This window comes from Primulina tabacum, chromosome 18 (genome assembly GCF_025594145.1).
Source record: "Primulina tabacum isolate GXHZ01 chromosome 18, ASM2559414v2, whole genome shotgun sequence".
In the NCBI taxonomy this organism is placed as follows: Eukaryota; Viridiplantae; Streptophyta; class Magnoliopsida; order Lamiales; family Gesneriaceae; genus Primulina; species Primulina tabacum.
In genome coordinates, this window is record NC_134567.1 from 8,862,797 (window position 1) to 8,869,076 (window position 6,280).

Here is a 6,280-nt window from a genome sequence, read left to right on the forward strand (position 1 = left end):
ACAACTTAATACTTATTTTATCATATTAGCGCAGCGGAAGCGTGAATTATTGGGATATTAGAATTAAGAGTCTAAACTTTCTGTATTGAGGATAAGCGAATTTCGGGGACGAAATTCAATTTAAGGGGGGCAGATTGTAACGTCCCGAAAATTTTAAGGTCCACGTGAACCACATGCATGCAAGTTATTAAATTTCTTTGGTATTTTATTAAATTGTTTTAAAGCATTAAATGCATGTTTATTTCATTAAGTTGTGTTTTAATTCATGATTTATTTAAAGTTCATGCATAATTATTTCATAATAGAATTTATTTCATGAAATTTTATAGGTTCATGCATTAAAGATTTTTAAGTTGCATTTCGCGCTCGAACGAGGAACGGGGACCGGAAGAATATTCATGAAAATTATTTTAATTACATGATTTATATTGATTAATTAATATAAGGTGTTTTTAAGTATATTTTTCAAAAATGGAATTTTTGAAATATTTTACACGCAGGATTTTATTTTAACCGATACACAAATTTTAGCAAATTAGGGAACTTTTTGAGAGTTCGGCTAATATTTTCAAAAACTTTTCAAACACGAAATATTTTAGGGAGTGTATTTGGATTTAATGAGCCAACTTTTAAGCTCGTTGGACTTAAAACTCTTTTAAGCTTTTAATTAAATTATTTAGGACCTATTAGCTAATTGATTTATAATTAATTTATAAATATTATACTTGCTACCCTACACCCATTTATTCCAATCAACCGACACCTCCACTTCCCTCCACTCACAAACCTCCCCTCCCCTCTCCATTCTCTCGGTTTTTCCAGAAGCAACTCAAGCAAAGTTCGGCCACTTCATTTTCTTGCAAAGAATTGTTCCGGTGCTTCCCCTTCGACGTTTTTGCGTATAAATCATCAAGGCACGCCACATACTTTTATTGCTGCATCATATATGCTATATACCTGCTGTAATATGTTTATTTTTTGATGGAATTCTCGATCCGGTGCATACCATGGAAATCCCTCGGTTTTTGGCTTAAATACATGCATCTTTTGTTCTCTTCTCATGTTTTTTCTGAATTTATGCAAGGAAGCTGCTGTGTTGTGCGTTGAGGGACTGCCATCACCATAAAATAGAGGGTTTATAAGCTGGAATTGAGGACTTGTAGTGTTGAGTAAGGTGTGGTCGAGTTCTTGAGGGTACGGGGCTCGTAGAGGATAGATCGGTGGAGTGGGGAAGACCAGCGTTGCAGGGGCCATATCAAGCCATGGACCAGACCCTGAGGGGTCTTAATCACGGCCTGTAAAGGCTCGGCTTGTGCCGGGACGAGCCACAAATCTGATCGAGCTCGGGGTAAGGAGTTGGTCGTGTAGAGTGCTTGAAGTGGTTACCGATCGGGGGAGCTGTGCTTCATACAAGGGGGTGTAGCCGTTGTTCCTTTGGGTCCAGAGGAGTCCTAGGAGGGTCTAGGGGAGTCCGAGCCATGGCTGGTCCATCGGGTCGAGGCTAGGAACGAAACAATAGAGGATTAATGCACTAGGGTAGAGACGCACATGTTCTGAAATTTCCAGCAGCATACCAGCAAGGTTTTTAGGGTTCTCAGGTGTTTGAATTGAGTGTATTCAGGTCTGGTATGGTTTGGTTAAGTCATGTTTTATGTTTGGCAAAATTTGGGAAGGTTTCGGTTCGATTCAGATTAAAACCGGGACTCTGGTCCAAGTTTAAAACAATTTGGTTAAGTTATTAAATGTGCTTGAGTTTACGTCTTGGGATGCTTTTAAATATGTTTTGAGACATTTGTAGGAGTTTGGTAAGCTTCGGATCAAAATAATGAGTTCTGGATTTATCCGGGATTTAATCGCCGCACGAAACGTTAATTAAAGAATTAATTGAAACGCCTAGATTTAAGCTTAATGAAATTATGGAAAATTATTTTTAAGCTCAAATAATTATTAGAAGTCTAAGTTTTTAATTTGGGAATTTTATGTTAAGATTTGGTTTAATTCGGGATTAAAACGCATTAATATGTTATATTTAAAAATTAATTTAAAAGTCATCGATTTAAGCCAAATAAAAATATGAGAAAATTCATGAAGGCTTAAATAATTATTTGGGACATGTTTTGAGTCAATGGAATTAAGAAAATGTCAAAAACGAAAATTTTTGGGTTTACAGGGGCGAAATTGTCATTTTGCACCCGGGGTGAGATGTTGGTCCTGGCAGCGCCCTAAGCACAATTTTACCATATTTTAAATGTTTATGCATAATGATCACGATTTTTTAGATTTTATTAAAATATACGTTGCATGCTTGGATTTAAGGAAAATTGCTTATATGCATGATTTTTATAAGTAATGAAAATTATAATGATTTGAATTACGAGAATTAGTTGTGGCTATCGAAGTATATGTAAATGTTTAAGACGTATATGTAAATGCTGATGATGAGGCCTAGGCACAATGGATGGATAATCCTGTCACTGATGTTCGACAGCCGCCGGGTACCGCGGTTCTATGTATGATGGATCCATCGTAAATGATGAATGATGTACGATAGTCAAATCTAATGAACTAAATTCACCAATGATAAATAATTAATGATAAATGATGAACGATGAATGATGATTAATGATGAGTTGTTTTGACACGTTATGATTTTACACGACACATTTATGTTACGGTTTTAAAGTTCATTAAAGGTATGTTGAGTATGGTATTTTTTACTGCTGTATGTTATGTATATGTATTTGCTATTAACGGTGCAGGTGTGTTGAGTCTTTAGACTTACTAGGCGTGTGTGATGCAGGTGAGCTTAATGATGAGGGGAGTGGAGGTGGCGAACTCTGAGTAGGCAGACCTGGTGCGGTGACACGACCCGAGGACCTTATGATTTTCCGCACATTTATGATTTTATGTTTTTGGTGAGGATAAGAGGATTTTATACACTGTTTTATCTTACAGTTTGATGTTAGGATTTTACTCGTTTTTACTCCGTTATATTTTTATTGGTAATTACTTATGAAAATTTTTAAATGATGTTTTTAAGTATGACTGCATGTATACGATTTATTTAAATATTTATTTCCAAAATGAGAGCTTTGAAAAAATATTTTCACACTTTAGAAAAAAAATGCAGACGTTACATAAATTCTGGAATCTAAATTACCAAACTCCTAAACTTTCCGATACCATCGAAATCGTTGAACCCTAAGGTATTTGTATCTTACGATAAAACCAAAAATAATAATATTAATGATTAAACTTTATTTCATATACTTATATCCTGAAAACCTATAGTACAATCGCAATTCTCTGTAATCCACTATGATAACCAAAATTCTCAATTCGACGAATCTTACTTTCTCATAAAAATTGCTTATACCCATATTTCTCGTTCCTCCTAGGACATCCTCATACTTACATATCTGTCTAATTTCCTCTTTCACAATTTCTTATGTAACCCTTAATTTGTAACTTACTTGCTGACTACATTCAAATAGACCATTTGTTTTTGGTAAATTGCAACCTAAATCCTAAAGCTCTCAGATTATTCGATCAAGCCCAACTTATCGCATCCCTAGCTCCTCAAACTATCGAATTTAATCCAAAACGGCTCCCATAGATTTCGAAAATTGCTAAAATGACCCCATAATTCTCTTAAAATTTGCAATTAAAACCCAAAAAATTTCTTGAATTCTCCAATTTATCCCAAAAATATTCTCATTTTAGCCCTCCAAGTTTTCGGATTCTTACACTAAGCCCTCTAGATTTTTGAATTAAAGCAAATTCATCCTCAATATTTTCAAAACATGCAATAAAGTCCCTCACAGTATTATAATTCAGGCCCTAAGTTCATGATTCTTAAAAATTTAACCCATAACTATCAAGTTCGAAATCCCTTTCCTACACAGTACAAAGTTCGAAACATGTAGTTCTAAATCACCAAGTTCAATTCGCCTCAATTTAATCTTAGATAGTGCAAAATTTGAGATACAGAAAACCAAATTCTCCTCACGTCTCAGGGGCATAACTGTACACACTGTCCAAACCACGTAACCAACATGCATTTAATTTTAAAAAATGCTACCTCCAAATTTCTATATCGTAAAATCATTAAAAAATTTCAACATATAAAATATAAAGTAGTAAAAACTCACAGATTTGAGGCGTTACTTGTAACGTACCGTATTTTGAACTACTTGAAATTTGAGGAAAAATAAAAATTTTCTTAAATATAAAATAAACTTTCAAATTTGCATTAAAATAACTTTGCTCGTTTAAAAACATTTTCAATTAAAACAACCAAAATCAAGTTTGCCAAAAGTAATGATCGTTTAAACATCATAAACCACTTCATGAAATCAGAGTATTAAAAATCGTCATGCATAAAATCTTAAAACATGGGCGGTCCTCGGGTTTAGCCTCCTGCGCAGTCCAAGCCGGCTCATTGGTCCCCACCCCTCGTCTGCTCAAAGTCATCCTCACCTGCATCGATCAAGTCTAGTGAGTCTAAAGACTCAACATGTATAAACTGGAGAAAGCAAGTACTACATAATAAAATCACATGCATCTTTAAAGTAGGGCTTACATACTTGAAACTTGAACATAATAGCATAAATATATTTGACACTTGAACGTAGTAGCATAAACGTAGACGTGCCATCATCATAAGATTTTTCTTAAACATGCTTGCATCATACATACTTGAGCATACATAACATCATTTTGCGTAGAGGTATGTTTCAAAGCAAGTGACCCATACATAAATGTGCCTGATCAGACTAAACCACAGTACTGGGCTGGCAGGAAAAGTCCACTACAACATACATGAGATCCCCGTTCATAATTTAACGGGTGGATTGGTCCCTAGTCATACTTTACCGCTTCCCAATCTTGATCTAAACCCGGTCATACTTTACCGGGGTCGAGAGGTCCTCGGTCACGTTCACCGACTTCCAAACCCGTTCATAATTTGGTCACAAGACATTTATCATACCTCAAAAACTTAAAATATTTTCTTTTGCACGTCGAACATACTTAATTGGCGTTGAGGGATTTGTTGGATCTCGCATGGGGCCACTGCTGCACATGCTAACATGAGTTCAAACACTTATCTTTCATAGCTTAGACGTATAGCCATGCTCACACCCAAAAATGACAAATTTCCTTATTACGTTCTAAATCTCTCGGGACTTGATCTCGTTTAATCATCGTACTAAATCATGACATAAAACCCCAAACCAAATCCTATATTTTATATTCATAACCACAAAAAAAATCCTACTTTTATATTCATATTAAAAATAAAAAATATATTTCTTTTAAAAGGGGTACACGGACCCCGTGTACGTGTCCGGGTAGGCACTGGAAATTCGTATTTTGAAGGAAAAAGTGCACGGACCCCGTGCCAGGGTCCGGCTACGGTCCGTGTAGGTGCTGGAAACGCGAACTAACGGGAAATCACTACACCTAAGGCTTCTTTCCTCATAACTCGATGATAAGACCATGAACCAATGCCTCAAGACCAATCTTAGGATGCTATGGCACTTAATAAAACTCCAACAAACACCCCAAAACAACTACGCATCACAAATGACGCAATCCAATCCGTGAACACGACATTTGACACCAAATCAATTCCTACGACTTCTAATTCAACCGAATGCCTAACGACACGAAACGAAACACCAATAATCATCCCAACCTCATTCTCGATGTACTTAAACGCAACAGCGATCACCCGTCGATCCCCAACGAAGCCTGCAACAATAAAACTTTAAGACACATCAAGAACGCATTTTCAGAAAAACGCAGTTTGAGCAGTCCCACAAAAACAATCATAACTCACTCATTTCTCATCTTACTTTTCGAATTTACTGTCAAATCGAAGATATCGAAAAGTTCTACGTTTTATATGTTGAAAGTTTTTCCAGAAAAAAGATCGAAAAGTCGCAGTATTTAAAATGACAGCAAATTTTGAGTTTTCAGATCTAAAATCGTTTAAAACCGATCCAACAAATTTTTGCTCAAACTTTTTACAACATACATGGATTTTTACACATAATAAACATAAGAACATATAATATAACAAGATTGATGCAGAAACAAAAGATTATACAAGCCTTTTGATATTTAAAATTACCGAAACGACGACACCGAAGCGAGAAAGATGCGAGGGACGATCCGCGACGAACGTGGCGCGATTTTTCCTTGAAGAAAAGTACGATGAATTGCTAGGAAATTCAGAAGAAGGGGCGGCTGCTAGAGGAAGAACAAGGAACCATAG

At 35.8% G+C, this 6,280-nt stretch overlaps 1 long non-coding RNA gene across 1 annotated transcript; it reads left to right on the forward strand.

The window, feature by feature from the left end:
- The first annotated feature begins 754 nt into the window (after nt 1–754).
- Nucleotides 755–3,042, forward strand: LOC142533196 (uncharacterized). Its single transcript, XR_012816691.1, has 2 exons — nt 755–914; nt 2,801–3,042. It is a non-coding gene; the product is annotated as an uncharacterized LOC142533196 (long non-coding RNA).
- Nucleotides 3,043–6,280: the final 3,238 nt, after the last annotated feature.